The sequence below is a fragment of the Rhipicephalus microplus genome, chromosome 6 (genome assembly GCF_043290135.1).
Source record: "Rhipicephalus microplus isolate Deutch F79 chromosome 6, USDA_Rmic, whole genome shotgun sequence".
Taxonomy (NCBI): Eukaryota; Metazoa; Arthropoda; class Arachnida; order Ixodida; family Ixodidae; genus Rhipicephalus; species Rhipicephalus microplus.
Window position 1 is genome coordinate 147,274,495 of NC_134705.1, and position 17,555 is coordinate 147,292,049.

At 46.6% G+C, this 17,555-nt stretch overlaps 1 protein-coding gene across 3 annotated transcripts in view; it reads left to right on the forward strand.

Moving 5' to 3' along the window:
• LOC119167258 (acyl-CoA:lysophosphatidylglycerol acyltransferase 1-like) overlaps window positions 1–17,555 on the forward strand; it is a 122,910-nt gene that overhangs the window by 50,107 nt on the left and 55,248 nt on the right. The window lies entirely within an intron of this gene.

The window sequence follows — 17,555 nt, forward strand, 5'->3', positions numbered from 1 at the left end:
AGGCCCAGCAATAATGTGAGTACCTATAAGAGGCCCATCATTGATATAAGTGTACCTAAGAGGCCCAGCATTTTTATCATAGGCCCAATTCATCGTTGGCAAGAGGACCTAAGTATACAATGTAATGTCGGCATCTCATCTGAGGTGAACTTTAAGTTACCCGAGATTACATTGTAACAGTAGCATAAGACACAGCGTACACAACAGCGTCAGGTGGAACTTGTCGGAAAGAAGACTGAGGTTTATATATGCAAACAACTACACAAACAATTTCATGACGCCATTTCGTGTGGCACGGGCACTTGTCATTCTATGTGATCGGCCAAGAGTGGGCAACACACCCTGTGGATATACCACAAGTTGTCCACAAGATAGCACGTATAAAAACATGTTTGTGTATAGAATTGGAGGAGATGAGTGTTAAGAAAGGGTCGTCTTATAGAAAAAGAAACGGGGGAAATAAATTAGATGAAACAGCTGAGCCTCATACGTCACGCAGCCATACTGCTCGGGCCAAATTTCCACGAAGAACTCGTGCTCATAGTCTTTTATGTTACCCAAAAAATGAAGTTCCTCTCTAGATCTTGCGCTTGGGTTGGCTAGCTTAGTTTCTTACTCCAACGTACATGTTGGCGCCGCGTAGTTTGGCAAACGCTTTTTTCAGTCTCCCTGTGTCTTTGTGCAGTTTGGTTGGCGGCAGCTTCTATGTACGGGCGTGTTTTTGTCAAGTTTCGCCTAGCTCGAAACTCGTCAGATATTATGGCTCTGATGAGGTTTCTTAGACCGCGTGTTTGCTTTCTCAAATGGTACTGCGTTGGTGCGTCATCATTGTCGTCACCCTGACTTCGCCCACCACAGCATCCGCTTTCGTGTCCTCCAATGCTTTCTACCGGCGTGTTATTCAGGCAAACTTCTCACATTCGCCTGCCCACTTAAATTACTGCCTCCCCACTCGTCCGTTTGCCTTCTCTTGGAATCAGGTCTGTTACTCAGCGAAGTTTATTTTGTTATTACTCCCCCCCCCTCAGTTTTGACAGTCGCGCATGAATTCTCATAATACCGGAGCAAGCTTGGGCCGTTTCTACTCGCAAACCTGGCACTAGTGGTTATCTTTCATTCTGCTGGCACGCAACCTCTGTCTATTTCTTCTTTATTTTCAACTAATAGGTCCTTAAGACACGTTTATTTTCTGACCCATTCTGCTCTCTTTCTGTCCCTTGTGATTTCACCTGCCATTTTCATTACCATTTAATCGCTACGTTCTCCTCAGTCTGAGCCTCAATCCAGAATTTACGCACATCAGCAACACTCCTAATTAGAGAAAAGTGTTTCAAAACAAAATAAAACACATTTTATCTAGCGTTACCTTATTGAACAACCTGACCTACTAAACGCCTTCTTTGTAGCACGCAGTTCACGCGGCCGTATATCTTATCACGTCTAAAAATAAAAGGTATTAATAATAATAATAATAATAATAATAATAATAATAATAATAATAATAATAATTATTATTATTATTATTATTATTATTATTATTATTATTTGAGAAAGTGCATGCTGAGCGCGATGGGATATAGAAAACACTAAAAACAATTACCGCGACGTGATTGCGCGCCGGGTATGAGACTTTCGTCAAGTTGCATATTGTCATTAAATGTTGTGCTTCAGGCTCAGTTTTGTTCCGCGCGTATACAACAAGGTAAAATTTCGGGCCTCAACGGTTGCTTTCGATCTAATCTCTCGAGACAAAGGTATTGTGTACACCGAGTTCGTCGTGCCGTATACGAACGGGGTGCAACGCGGCGTGGCGAAACAGGTGTCGAAACTAACACCGCGGGCCGCCTTGCCTTTCAAATCAAGATCGCGCATGCGCGCCTCGCATGCGTACACAAGCGACAATCACCGAGACCTTTCGCCGGTTGGGAACTGGGGCGCCGCGGGATTGCGTGATCTGCGCGCATATACAACACTGCGCGCGAGGGTTTTGCACGCGCTCCTCGCCCAGGCCTGTACGTATCGCACTCGACGGTTGCGATACACAACCATCCGGTTCTGCGGGTAAACGTAACCGTCGTCGGTGTGTGGACACGGCGTGACCTACTGGAACACTTCCTTGCACCGCTTCCGCGCGCACTGTTTTCGCCTAGTTGATATAAGCGTGGGACGTTCATTCTGCCTTTATACCCTGAGCGTAGCCCCCCCCCACGGTGGTCTATAGTGGCTGAGCTACACGGCTGATGGCCCGGGGGTCGCGGGATTGAATCCCGGCTGCGGCGGCTGCATTGTCCATGGAGGCGAAAATGCTGTAGGCCCCTGTGCTCAGATTTGGGTGCACGTTAAAGAATCCCCCAGGTGGTCGGAATTTTCGGAGCCCTCCGCTACGGCGTCTCTCATAATCATATGGTGATTTCGGGGAAGTTAAGCCTCCACATATCAATCAATCAATCAATCAATCAATCAATCAATCAATCAATCAATCAATCAATCAATCAATCAGCTTATTACAGAGCTTGTTTCAGAGCTGAAATATTTGATGGCGCATGTATAAGTGTCGACGCGCTTCGCCGCTTGTCAGTTGATCGACAGCCGGCGCTCTGTTCGCCGCAATTAGTGCCAGTGTGTTCCTGTAATATGAATTTCTGCTTCCCGGCCACAAGTGTGGCAAAATAAACAGTTTAATATTCGGCATATACACTCTGCTGCCTTATTTAATCACACGACCGCGTGACAATATGTATATTCACATGGTTTCTCTTGTTCGACCTGCACACGAAGCAAAAGAAAAAAAACACGAAAAATGGCATGAAACAGGGCTTCTCCGCCGTGGCAAATGTAAAGTGTGAAACTGAAACATCAAGAGATCATGATAAAGGAAATCGAAAGTGTAAAAAAAAAGGGGGGGGGGGGGTAATGAAGCCAACGCTGTGTCGTCCTTATTACAATCGCGTTACAGGTTTTTATGCTTCAAAAAAGCGCCACCTCGTGTCCATCTCGCACGCTGACCGAATCGGCGACCGCGTATATCCTGCAAAGGAAGCAAAATTATGCGTTTTATTAATTGTTGGAACATATCGGCGCGGCTTGATTTTGAGGAACGAATTTCGGACGGGTGCAGCATGGTGTAGAGATTTACGGTGTATAGCCAGTGCAAAAACGGACTGGTTCAGGGTTGTTAAGTATGACCGCGGGTAAACAATGACACGAATGCACAGTGAGATGAATCAATGTAGCATTTGCGGAGCATTGACGTTTAACAGCTATATAGGTCGGGTCTTTCGCGTCCGGTATAACGCCTGCGCGCATAATGAAGATGTTAGCGCCACAGACGTTTGGTGAATCCCCCTATTGGCCAGGGGGCAAGAGTTAGCCTAACAAACGGGTGTGTTTTGAGAGAAATAGAATAAAATAATCACACTCCTCATAATTTCCTCAAAAAAAAAAGAAAGAAGCTCGGGAAATGGCGTGCGCGCGTGTCACACCACTGTCAAGCGATACGTTGGGATTATGAAAGCTTGTGGGGCTATTCGGTCATTCCAGTGATGCAGGCGGCGCCACGCCGCTTTCCTCCGAACTTGGCACACGGTGATATAAGTCTGCGACGTAGTTCGGAGTCGTGGTATTCATAAGCGCTGATTTTTTTTCTTTCAAACATATATGTGCGGCTCTTTAGCGAGGGAAAGTGTGTTCTGCAGCGAAACTATAGAGGGCCTGACGAGCTTTGCGGCCTGAGATGCGCACCTCGGCACCGTCTCGTCCGCCATTTTGAGCTACCGTCGCGCCGCCTATAGTCGCTGGAATGATTCAAAGCTGAACACAGAGTGGCTAATGAAGGCATTTCTGAAAGGCTCGAAACAAACATATGCGTAAGTCTGACGAAAGGGTACGTCACTAGCTTCGCCGTTCCGTCGTTGCCCGCGAAGTGGAGCTGGTTGAATTTTTTCTCTTACAGCTGCTTCTTCATCACCGTCCTCTCCTTGCGACGTCACGCCAAACGAGCCGTCGAACGGCAGTTTGTTGAACGAAGTCCTTCGAGTGCTTCCAAAGTTGGCACCGATCATGGGAACATTGCGACATCCGAGCTTGGCTTGCATGTATAGGAGGCAACGTCGGATGGCGCCACCCCTTTGTTTTCCACGACGCCGAGGAAAAACACAATTTCATGTTTCGGCCGTCGACCCAAACGGTCTGTTGACAGCCCGCCGGCGCAGTGCTGAGCGCGTGGGTCGTTTGCGACGCATTGGGGGCGAAGCGGGGCGTTGCGCTGTTGCAATGAACACTTGCATGGGAAACTTTCAGCGCGCGCGATTCTCGCGATGCGCTTCGATCACGTGACTTACATCTCTCGCGCGACAACCCGTCTGCGCCTAATAGACTGGGATGCGCGTGGTGCGGTTACCCCCTTCGCGTTGTCATCATCTCGGGCGGGGAAAGTTGGACGACGTCCATTAGAGAGAGAGAGCAGGGTGAGGGAGAGAAAAGAAGGGGCACTCGTAAACCGTGCCCGCCCGTCGTGGCACCGTTATTATACTGCCCTGCTCGGGTGAGGACCTTCATCGACAAGACAGAGAGAAAGGAGCGGGGGAGAAAAGTGGCAGTGGCCTCCATTAAACGTTTACTGGCCCTCTCGCGACACGTGTGTCATCTGACCTGCCACGTTGAAGCGGCACACTGAACCGAAGAACGACGCATTGCATAGTGGGGATGGAACGCTGCAGAAATGCTATCAGCTCGTGAGGTAATAGGAGATCGTTGGTAGTGGTGTTTGTCCTGCGGTGGGCATAAAGGGACTGAATAATAATTGACTTATTGGTAAACTGCCCTTTCATGAAGCACTACTGCCGCCAGAACGCCATTGGGGAGGGGGAAAAAAAACAAAACAAGAGCTCTAGCAGCAAATGCAGGTGCGGAAGCTGCCTTGAGGCGTCCGCACCAACTCGCTTTGACGCATATCGTTTGCCGCCAAGCCCTGTATACCTTATGCTTGACCGGTTAAAAAAAATTGGGGGGGGGGGGGGACCTAGATGCGTAACATCGCGGGTTTGATGACATTCTATTGAGCCAAAGGGGCTAAACGATAAGCAATTCATTCCTAACGCCTTCGTGACACTGATGTGCCGAGTCTTGGTGCGATTCTCGAAAATTTACAAGTAGAAACGAAGTTTACGCCTGCGTTTCTTCTTGTACTCTGGTGAGAAAGAACAATAGGTTGCAGAGGGAAAATACCTTATCTAAAAGAGCCGAGGTCGTAATGAAATTATGAGCGCATTATATAATAACATTTGCGCACTGAAATTACGGCGAAATAAACGACGTCGTAGCGTTCAGAAAGGATAATTTGTCATTTCAAATTGACTCGGTCACTGCTTCGCTCTGTAGTACCACGAACCGTGTATGGTGCGCGCGCCCTTCACTCATAATGACAGGATAATGTCGTTACGCATGCGCAATTGTTTATTTGGCTCAAGGTCACATGAGGTCATGCTGCTGGTTGGACCAGAGGGGGCGAATACCTCTGGCTTACTCCGTTGCTTTTGTGTCCATTTTGCCAAAAGAACAATTAACGGGCCGCTGTTTAAGCTGTATATATGCGGGCACCGTGCCCCGCACCTTGATTTTGCGACTGCAGCGCCAGGGTGCATAGTGAGTGGAAGGGGCGAAAATGGACGGGTGTGAGCGTTCACAATCTGAACTTGTCCATGCGATGTATGCATGCGCTGCATACGACAAAAACTGTCAAAAATCAGGAGTAGGAGTAGCCTGGCCGTTAAGTAAATAATGAAAAGAAAAAAAGTCATTGAACGCAAAGTGCCGCCGGAGTCTGCGTTCCCGTAATAATAATAATAATAATAATAATAATAATAATAATAATAATAATATCGGGAGCTTTACGTCTTAAGAGCACATTATGATAATGAGAGACGCTGTAGTTGAGGGCTTCGGAAATTCCGGCAATCTGGGGTTCTTTATCGTTCACCATCACGTACACGGACCGCTAGCATTTCGTCGCCATCTAAATGCGAACGCCGCAGCTGTAGGATCGAACTCGCAACTTCTGAGGTAGCATCCGAACTTGTCGTGACACCTATATACACCACCGCGTCGTGTACTCCTTTGGTCTCTAAGGCTGCGAATGTCAACAGTCGCTGTCTCTCTCTCTCTCTCTCTCTCTCTCTAAGTTTCAATTCGATTCTACTAACCTCGAATCCGTAAAACAATCAATATCTATAGCCAGTTGATACCGCGTACTTGAACGTCTTGAAAACGACGTGCGGACGACGTGGTCATAAGAGGACTGGTGGGACACGCCACATGTCCCCTCTTCATGTGAAGTCGCACGTGTAGCGGTCGCAAGTCTGACACGTCAGTTTTCAGGTGTGCGTGTCTTTTTTAAAATATTTAGTTGGGAGTTCAGCGCTGCGTGGGTTGTGTTCCTTCATTTTTCTCTAATCTGTGTCTTTTATTGTACTCTCTTCAAGGTGTTCAAGATTACCTTTAGTCTTTTTTTTTTTCACGTCTGCCGCATGCGCCATTTCCGAAGGAAGTGTTGGGAAATGTCTTGATATCTCGGAGGCTTTCGTTTTGGCGATATCAGTTGCCTTGGCGCTTATCTGAAACCCCTACGAAAACGGCAGAGGGTAGTACAAGAAAATGTACAATACTGATTGTATACGAAGACGTCGCCGCGTTTCGTTGCTACCCCTATCGGCGGGAGGCGACAAAACTGGACTGATGAAGGATAGCTGTGCATACAGCGCCCTCTGGTCACTGCGCGGTGGTGCTGCACGGTTTCTGAGCCTCAATCGCTTGCGCCTCGGAGCTCAAATACGAGGTTTTAGTGAACGAGGAGGCGAAGGGAGGTAAGAGTATGAGCCCTAGTTCGTTTTCGTTCCTGCCGATTAATTAGTTGGGTCGCAGACGGAGGGCCTAATTAGGGCCTCGTCGCTCTCGGCCTTCTGAGACTGCAGCTGCTAATTAGCCCCGTATTCCCGCTAGTAAAACTTTGTTTTCTGTTTTTCTGGCTGTTAACGACTACACGCTGCGCCCGTCGATAAGTGGAGGAGTTCTTTCAGGATTACGTTTTACTGCCGCTGGCAGTGGCGTGCTTTTGGATCCCCTATAACTTTCGCAGATGTTCAATAGCATGGGTCCGTGCCACGCATCTATCGATTTTCGAGAGGGTGGTGTAGGGTGGCAAGGAGTTGTGCTTTGGCTTCTACGGTGCTGAAAGTCTCTAGACGATTTTTTTTTTCATCCAATTAGGGCGCGGCTTCGTCTTCGTGCGTTTGCAAAAATTATTTCGGATTTTTTTTCTCGCGCAAAAACGTTACGTAAGCCACGTGAGTATATTCTAAAAGATATGCCCCGGGTTAACGCGACAAGTATCAACAAAATAACATAGACGTTCCTGATGATGCACTGCACTGTAGTGTCGTTAGTACATGTGCACACTGGCATGAAGTGACCGTTGAAATTGCGCTGTCCACATACGCACACGTCCTTGCAAATGTCTGCTGGAGGGCAGTGGTTGTTGCTGCATGCCCATGTGAGGCGCTTGTAGGATTGTATTGATCGCTAGATGTCATTGCGCGTACGGTGTTCTCATTCGTTATTGTGAAGCACAAAAATGTTAAAACGATTACTTTATAGTCCGCATTTTAGAAGCCTAACAGGTGATGCCGGCGTAGCAGTCGACTGGACTGCAGCTTTGTTGCAGTGACGTGCGAGAGGCTATTTCCGTGTCCTTATTTATCTCCTTCGCACCAAATGCTCCCGGATGACGCGATAAGTAAGTGTAATCAGTAAGCGTTAAGTAAGCGTACGTAAGCGATAAGTAAGCGTGAGCGTTACACAAGCGTAAGCGTAATCACGCGATAGCGCTGATGAACCAATGGATATTCATTGCATGAAGGGCAAACAACCCACAGAAATCTATGCACAAGAAACGTAGGAACAAAGAAAGGAAAAGAAAAAAAACTGAGGCTTGCCGTCCAGTGAAGAAAGCGCACCGATAAAGTCTTTGAAACGGTCTCACCCTGTTTTTTTTTTTTTCGCCTTCACGACGTGTATTGCACGTTTTACGCTTGTGTTTTGCACGTGGTAGAAATGCCTTGCTCGTTTGCCCTTCGTCCTAAAATGAGTCATATCGGAGTCACTTACGCTGTGTGATCTTGTCAACCGATGTCCTTGTCGATTTTCATCGTACTCCATATAGAGCCAGCTTAGCGACCGGCTGCGAGTTCGTATAAATCGGAGGACCAGTGTGCGACTTGCGTATGCCGTGCTTATTGGTATATTGCAAGGACTGTTTTCGAACGATGAATAAAAAGAACGGTGGTGGTCGAGGTGGATGAATGCGATTAGAAGTAGCTGTAATTGACAAAGCTAACGCATTTATCTCGTATTTACGGCTCAATGGGAACCTTTTTCTTTTCGTCACGCTTTTCTCGTGCTCAAAATTCACGATGAGAGGCTGCAAAACGTTGATCCATTAGGCGCTGCTCTAAATTTATTAAATTTACGCGTATTTCTTGAACAGTGACTGAGAAATTTCCCAATAACAGAGGTGTGTGTGTGTGTGTGTGTGTGTGTGTGTGTGTGTGTGTGTGTGTGTGTGTGTGTGTGTGTGTGTGTGTGTGTGTGTGTGTGTGTGTGTGTGTGTGTGTGTGTGTTGGCATGCGCGTATGAGAGAGAGAGAGGGAGAGACCACGTGTGATGTCACTAGTAGAGCGGTGCGTCGCAATCATAATTCACTGCATCTATTCATCGATCTGGTTCCGGCTGCTTACATAAGCTACGAAATGGGGTCGGAACGCCACAAAATTCCCACGGATTTCGTTCTCTACCACGACCAACATGCCAGTGTATTGTGCGCCACCATCTTGTTTGTTCTGTTTTCGGCAGCTCGAGATCTCGCGATAGAGACGCCTTTATAAGTTACCCAACGGCCGCATATCGGGCGCAACGTAATTGCCGAGATCTGTAGCGTGTGCACGCATATGTCGTAGGTTCAGAGCATGCGCAGTATTGCTTCTACTCGCGCGTTACGCGGGCATTGCCGTTGCGCGCGCCAACCTAAATTTGACGAGGGATGCTGCGGCAAAACAGTATGAACCTCAAAGCATCGCGGCGTGGGCCAGCGGTACTCGAGCGACACTGGTCAACATTATAGGGCCCAGCACCGACACTGACCAAATAGCTATATACTTATTGTGCTTCACGTGGCAGAAAATTTTCCTCTTATTCAAACTTTGACGGTGATGTGACGTCTTGCGTGACGTTTGTGGTCAAGCCACGGGACATTTACTGTTTGTGACGGCGAGCTAAAGCATTGCTATGGCGCCCTTTAGGATGCGGATGCATGCCTTGAGCCGTTCACCGTGACCGCAGCGATTCAACACCATTGAGACCGATTTGGCCAACAGAATAATTCTTCTCCCTTCACTTGTGATTCTTACCAGCCGCGATGGTCTATAGTGGTCGTGCTGCTCGACTGCCAGGGGCTCCGGAAGTATATCTGTAGTGGGGGGGGGGGGGGGATGTCTGTGGACATGTGGACAAGAATATATATATATATATATAGATATATATATATATATATATATATATATATATATATATATATATATATATATATATATATATATATATATATATATATATAGGCAGGCATGGTGGTTGAGTGGCCATAGCGTTGCATATATAGTTCAGTAGATCCTCCGTGAGCGCGGTCACAACGTGGTTTATTTCGACGTTTCGGCCAGACTCTAGGCCGAAACGTCGAAATAAACCACGTTGTGACCGCTCACGGAGGATCTACTGGACTGTATATATATATATATATATATATATATATATATATATATATATATATATATATATATATATATAAGGGGGGGTCGCAGCAGCTGTTAGTGGAGGGGCCTACCTACCTACCGTCTGATGTTCCTTAACGTGCGCCTAAATGGAAGTACACTGCAGGCCTCTATAGCTCTACATACAAGTGCGGCTTTTATAAGAGCCGGACGGTTATTGCAATTCATAATTCCTTTCTCTATCTACCGCTCGCTTCCGGCCGAACTTGCAGTTGCGCTGACACTTCTTGTGCAGTTAAAACGCGTGAAAAAGAATCGACATTGGATTGAATGGAAACGTTGCATCATCATTCCGCGACTCGTTTATATGAACGGAGGCCGTGTATACTTGCAACACTCTCCGTATACACCGCTGCTCTTGCAGATTAAGTCGGCCGCCTTCGGCATATATTATATATATTTGTGAAGCGGGCACGTGAATGGCGGGTACCGCCGCATGCAGCCGCCGTGATCGGGGTCGCACGATCAACCTTGAGCTAGCACTCTTACCTCCGTATTCCAGAACCTCCCTTCCCTCAACGCTTCGCTTTCACTTGAGAAAGCCGGCGGGAGCGCCATCTCTAGGTACGGCAACACTGCATATCAGCGAAAGTCTGCTGAGATTCTTGAGTAAAGCGCAGCGTCATTTTGAGCCGAGTGGTGGCGCAGTGCTCAACTCTGTCAAGTGAAGGGTGAGAGTCGAGTCGAGGAGCGTTTCTGAATACGGGGGTTATACCGCTGGCTGCGCTGCACTCACTCTCGCCACCGTATATATATATATTTCCCTTTTTTTCTTTATCGCGTCGATGACGACGACGCACGAGAGGCGCCCGCCTGCTTTGCATGCTGCACGCGATGGCCGGCCTCCAGCGCGCCCGTCATCCCGCGCGGGAACGGTTTGCCTCGCGTTCTTCGCTCGTATCTGTGAATTAAGCCTCGCCGCACGAATGCGTGGTAAGATGGGCACGTGGGTCGTTCGACGACGAGTACGAAGGAAATGACTGCGCGGACGAAACACGAAAGTCACATAGGAGCTTGAATCTATCTGCCTGCATGCGTGGCGATTTCACGATGAACGCATGCAACGCGCTTTTGATTACACTGTTATGGCAGGACGATCTAGATGCGTATAGTGCGCTCTTTCGGTTGCTTTCAGGGGTAACCGTGACGACATGCGTACATTAATAACTCTCTTAACGATTCTTTGTAATACCTGTCCAAAATACAATTGGTTACGCACTAATTGTTTCGTGCTTTGACATACATGGGGAGTGTACGTGCTTGTCTAGAGGAGAAACGGACGATCGTATAGATCTCGGTAAAGTATGGTATACTTGCTAAACACACTTCCTACTTCGAAGGTCGCAAGTTCGGTGTCTTTCGGGGGCAAGTCATTTTTCCGTGCGCTGTTCGTCTTTCAGATTGACATTATTATTTTCTACTAACGTACCCCATACTTTGTTTTGCATTATTGTGTGTTAGTTCTCATTAATATAGTGCCTAACAAAAGGAAACGTTCCCTCAAACGTTAACCTTTTTTTCTTTTGTCTCTATAGCACGTGCTGTTTCTAAATTTTAATAGTGCTTCCATTACAGGAAAAAGTAAAATGAAATTAAACTAATGGTGATCTGGCTTAATATTTATGCGCGGGTTTATTCGCCTTGAACAGCAGCATGCTAGAAATGCATGTATACTCCATTTATAAAAAGAAGCCAACATTTATCCGTGTTTTGTAAGGATCTATTTCGTAACGCTCCGATGAATCCTTTCGGTATGCGGCTTCTCGTATACGACGTGTTTCGTAACGCTTTGCTTAGCCCGGTTTTATTCGTCCGCGGAACCGAAGTCGACGATATGTGAGGCTTCGTGCCCACGAAGCAGCGGTGCTTTAAACCGAATGGAATAGGAGATGAACGATAAAAATACGCACAAAAGAAAAGGCATGAAAAAAAGAACGGGGATGAAAATCCTGTTTGCTGGAATGCGTGACTGGATTTCCATTTCAAAATATGTGCTGTATACGAACGGCGAGTTTCGAGACTGAACCGACCGGTGTCAGAAGGGAGTCGAATATCCAATACTTTTTTTTACTTTTTTTAATTGTTGTTGATCATTGAAGTCATATTTAAAAACTGCGAAAAAGCTATGTTAGCGAGGTAGCATTCATAATTTTAACATTACGAAACCTCAAGTGAAGCATCGGCAACAAACGCTTGAGCACATTCGTCGCACGCACAAACAAATGTTCGAAGCCTCGTGTAACTAAACTTAGCTGCGCGTGAAATAACCTCGGGTAGTCCAAATTTTTGGAGCCCTAGAGTATGGCGTCTCTCATAATCATGTGTTACTTTTGGAATGTTGAAGCCTGACTGACAATTATCGCATGCACCGAGTCCTTCAGAGAACAAAAGTGACCGTCGTATATATCCAGTTATAAAGCATTGCTTCCGTAATTTTTCTAACCCAGCAGTTCTCATCCTAACTTTTTTTTTAATGGGAATTGCAAGGTCTATCGCCATGGTCAGACGCCGAATTCATCGTCGAATCGGGCAAAAAAATTTTTTACAAAAGAAATTTCGCGACTTTCCAGGCTCTGTGTGTCGCCTCGCGACCCCGCCAGGCTCGAATGTTCGTGTCCACGACGCTGGCAGCCGCCGCGGAGCGCGAGGTTTCCCAGTATTCCCGGGTTAGCTTATAGTATTACGCGCCTTCTGATATCCAGTAATGCATGTCAGCAGTAATCAGTGCCAGTTGATTTTCGTTCGGTAGGGGTGGCCGTTGACGTCTTGAAATATTCGCGAACTCGGTGACGGTGAAGAAAAGAAAGACTTGTTTATAAAAAGAGCGACTGACTGATCCAGAAAACGCATTGAATAGAACATTATTTGATCTTCGAAATATGTGATTATTCACATCAATCCATATACAAGTAACTATCTTAGAATACATTTCGCAGAAGAGTTGCGATGTGGTGTCCACTTGGTGCATGTATTTTTCAGGACTGGAAACGCGCTCAAATAACGAAGCGCAGAGGAGTTCTGCACATACGACGGAAGACATCTTGCAATCATTCCATTGGACGTGCGGTCATCATCTAGTATATACGACGTCTCGTATTCAAGTGCGCATTTGGGCGCATATCGATCGGGAGGCTGTAGGGTCTTATCGATACGCGCATGAGTGACCAGAGCTGAGGCGCCGGTGTTGTCCATGCGGACACTCGTGCGCACGCAGGCACGCGCATTCGTGTCCTTGGGCCGGCTTTAATTGGCTCCCCTGTCGCCTTCTTATCGCGTCACCGCCCGACGGAGTACATAGGCTTGACCCTAATTCTTCGGCAAAGCTGCGCTCTACTGGGCCGTGCTGAGGCTTGGGAAGTTGGTATACCCGGCTATAGCTTTATATAGCCCAGCTGGCGAAAGTGCATGCATCAGTGTGGCCCTGTCAGAGGCACTGGTTTCGGAGGGCATGGTGTGCACCTTATATATATATATATATATATATATATATATATATATATATATATATATATATATATATATATATATATATATATATATATATATAAATGGCCTCGTAATTTACTGCACATTTCTCGGCAAAACCGTGCCCCTGGTGTCTGCAAGCGTCCCTTGCTACACACTAAGTAGTTTAATAATAATAAAAGTTAAAGCAGTAGTGCTGGTTTCCATGTGTCATAGTGGTTAGCTCAATCGTGATTCGCCACACACTTTTATAAAACTCCTGTTGTGTTTCCAGTAATCAGAACTGGCGGTAGAGTGGCCACAGTGCGAATGCACAGAAAGTGGGGAGCTATATTCGAAAGTTTCGTCGCCTATATGGGGCGCACATGTTGGTTCAGTATGGCGTCCACAGAGAGCGTTGGAGTCGCTGAGCACATGTGTAGCCTGCACTGCAATGTCTTTTTTTTTTTTGCTTCGCGATGGCTCTGCTTTTTTTTTTTTTTGCAGTCGCATACTATGCGCCACCTATAGACGCGTCAGAAAATCGGATACGATGCCACGTTGAAGGCGAAGAGGTCCTGAATGCCAAACACATCACTTGTTGTGGCGGGTGATGTACATGTACGTTGCCCTCCACTAAAGGCGTGCCTCACGATCATGACGTGGTTTGTCACGCAAAACCCTAAATAGTGTTGTATCGTTCTGTATTTCCTTTCACGTCCTCGGTTTTGAGCGGATACTTACCGATGTAAGATTTCACCAAGTTATCGCAATGCCGATATTTTTTACGCGTTTTTGAAAAAAAAAAAGTCACAGCTTTGCTGCAAAGGTGAAGCAATGAACGCAATAGCAAAAAAAAAAAAAATGTCACGCGCCGAATGACAAGCAGATCGAAACGTGCGCCGCGTTTCTCATGCACAAATGACCCACAAAACGTACTCACATGTGTACAGATGAACGCGATAAGCGTGTCAGTTGTTACTTCGCTGTGTCTGAAAAGCGCATCATTTTCGCAAACGGAGGCTGTGAAACGATTGCAGTGACCTTTGTGCGCCCGGTAACTACAACAGAAACGTGCTAGTGAAAGCCCAACGGTAGCCAAAACGTATACATGCACATGCTATGAGCGCCGCGGCCCCGCCGCCACTCCTTGAAAAAATTACGCTGGCGGCCGCGGGGTGGCGTAACAGTCTACGAAACTTGCGAATACCCCCTTTCTCTCCGCAGTGGCCGCGGTGGTATACAGGGCTGGTACAGAACGAGGCTCAGGGGATCGGGTTATCATTTTTAAGATGAGGGTGAAATGCTAGATACACGTGTGCTTAGATCAAGGAGCATGCTAAATAACCTCGGGTGCTTAAGATTTTCGGAGCCGTACATTGTGGCGTTGGTGATATTTATATATCGTACTCTCCACGTTGGTCTTGTGGTGCTTCGCTGCTGACCCGCATGTCTTGGGATCGAATCCCAATCCCAGCCGTGGCGGCCGTAGTTTCGACGGAGGCGAAAATTCTTGAGACCAGCTTGAGACCCCCCCCTCGCACTGCGGCGTCTCTCTTAATTATATCGTAGCTCTTAGACTTAAAGCCCGAACAATAATTAATCATATGTCATGGTTTCTGCAGGTACGTGCAATCCCAGAAATTATTATTTTCCCTTTATGAGTCGCATACAGAATGGTTGGACGGTTTCACATCGTGTACATGCCTGCGAGTGTGTTTTATTGCTGATCAAGCTAATGCGTCTGACTCATTCCACCCCCCACCCCCCCAAATCACCTTAACTGCTATTTACTATTGCGAATGAGTTTTGCCCCTCCTTCTTTTCCGGAGTTTGAGGCCTGCGCAGGGACGCCAGTTCGCCTTTTAGAGAAAGCGGGATTGAGCGTGTTTCGCCTAGTCGCTTGTAGTATTTTCCGGTCTTTTGTCGCGCTTTTCGGGCTTGCTCCTTTCTCCACCAAATCCAAATATGGTTATTTCAGTTATTGTTACGGTCACTAATATCGCGTTTGTCAATGAACTTGCGTATAGTAGACTGTTAAAGTCGGGCGTACATTGGGGATGACGTTAATTATACACTGGCAGTCGTACATTGAACCGAATCGAGACTACCATGCAGACAATGTTATGGCTTGCATGGCTCATAGCTTAGCATATATTCTCTGTATAAGATAAAGTGGTTTCTTTCAATGCTTTTTTTGTATTTAAGTGATATTTTTTTAAATGTTGGATATTTTCAAGAATAAGAAAATTAATTAAATTTTCTCTTCTTTTGAACTCTTTTTTGTTGTTGTTGTTGTTGATGATGATTCGCTTGTTATCTCTGTAGCATCCGGCAACTCCCTGAGTGTGGTCAACATTGTGGCGACCGGATAATAAACGCAATGGTGGCGATATCCAGAAAACAAAAGGGGGCGTATTGTTTGCGCGCTATTTACTACGAAAACGCGACGATGATAAGCTTGGCTGATGTCATTCTTTACGAAAGAGTCGCTATTGTCGGCGTACATCTTACGCGCAAGGCACAGCGACGAAGGCATATCTCCCGCCGGCGATCTTCCATTTACGTTGTCCTGTTTCTACAGAACACTCCATCGTATGACCATTTAGAGAAAAATACTTGCGTAAAGAGCGGACACTCCCGTATCCGGCCCTGCGGCCAAAGTATTGAGCTGTTTTCAGCGCCACGAGCGGATTGTCAGACCCTTATTGTCTTCGGCATATATAAATAAAACAAGAAAAGTTTTCCCGTGATGGGATTGGATCCCGCACCTAATTTTCCTAATGTAATTAGAGGGGAGGAAAGAATAAAAAAAGAATGTAAACAAATATGAAACGTGTAAGGGAATCGGATAAAAGTATTTGCAATTAGGGTGTCGTGTAAGTTAAGACTTTCCTATGTACCCGAGACGGTGGTCTAGTGGCTAGGGCAACTCGGCTGCTTACCCACAGTCCGGGGGATCGAATCCCGGCTGCGGCGTCAGCATTTTTCATGTATAAGCGAAAATGCTTAAGGCCCGGGCGTGTGCTTAGATTTAGGTGCGCGTTAAGGAACCCCAGGTGGTTGAAATTCCCGTAGCCCTCCCCTACGGCGTTTCTCATGATCATGTGGTGGTTTTGGGGCGTTAAAACTCCAAGTATTGTTTTACTATTAGGACTTTCGTATGTGAAGTATACTATCGTTAGAGCCTTCCGGCAAGGCCAATTTTGGTCGGGTGACTGATGACTGCACAAACCGACGCTGTTTTGAAGGTCTGCAGGCACGTGGCTTAATATGTTGCGCAAGGTTATACCTGGTCGTGGCAAATCACGTCGGTGTGTCGTTCGATCAATTTTCGCACCTCGCGGTACGCGGGGTGTTTAAATATTATGTGCTTTATTGTCTCTATGCTGCCACAGTTATCACAATAGGGACTTGTAGTACGTCCTATGAGGTACAGATAACCGTAATCGTGTATGCCACGTTTAGTCGAAGACGATTACTGTGCGCGTTTTGCTCTCAAATTGCACGTCGAGTCTTCTTTTGTTCCCTACTCCGTGGCTGGACGCGCATGGTGACTAAACAAAAGTACAAACTCTTGACTCCACATATTCAATAGGGCTGCAGTAAAGGTTGCGTTGTTACTAAGGAAGTTTACACTACCGAAATCTAGGGCAAGTTTTCAGTCTATCCTGGCTGAATTTTTTCATTATATAAGATGATCGTTCACTAGCGTGGATATGTTTGAGCTGTTTGGTAATGTTCGTCTGCCAGCAACCATTATGACCGGGAGGGCTCATTTTCCGGCGTCATATACCATTTTGAAGTCACGTGCCTGTCACACATAAAATAACTGATCGCACGCTGGAGGCGAAAATGCCCCAGGCTCGCGTACATTGACTTAGGTGCACGTTAAACAACATGAGATGGTCGAACTTTTCCGAGCTCACAACTTCACGATGTAGTCGTAGCCATTATGAAATAATAGTTTTCATTTCATTTCAGTTGGACATTTTCACAAAATGCCCAGGAAGGGGGAAAAAGAAGAGTGTGCCCTGACTTGGTCCATTGTTCGTGATTTACTTCGGGGTGGTACTGTGTCAAGGGTCGAGGTTCGATGGTAGGTACGGCGACGGGTACCTTTAGGGTAGCCGGCTCCCCGCCCTCGCCCGCATAGCCGATCTTCGCCAGTGAGTGGACGCGTTCGTAGAGAGGGAATGAGGGTATATCTACACGATGTAATGAAATCGAACTGTA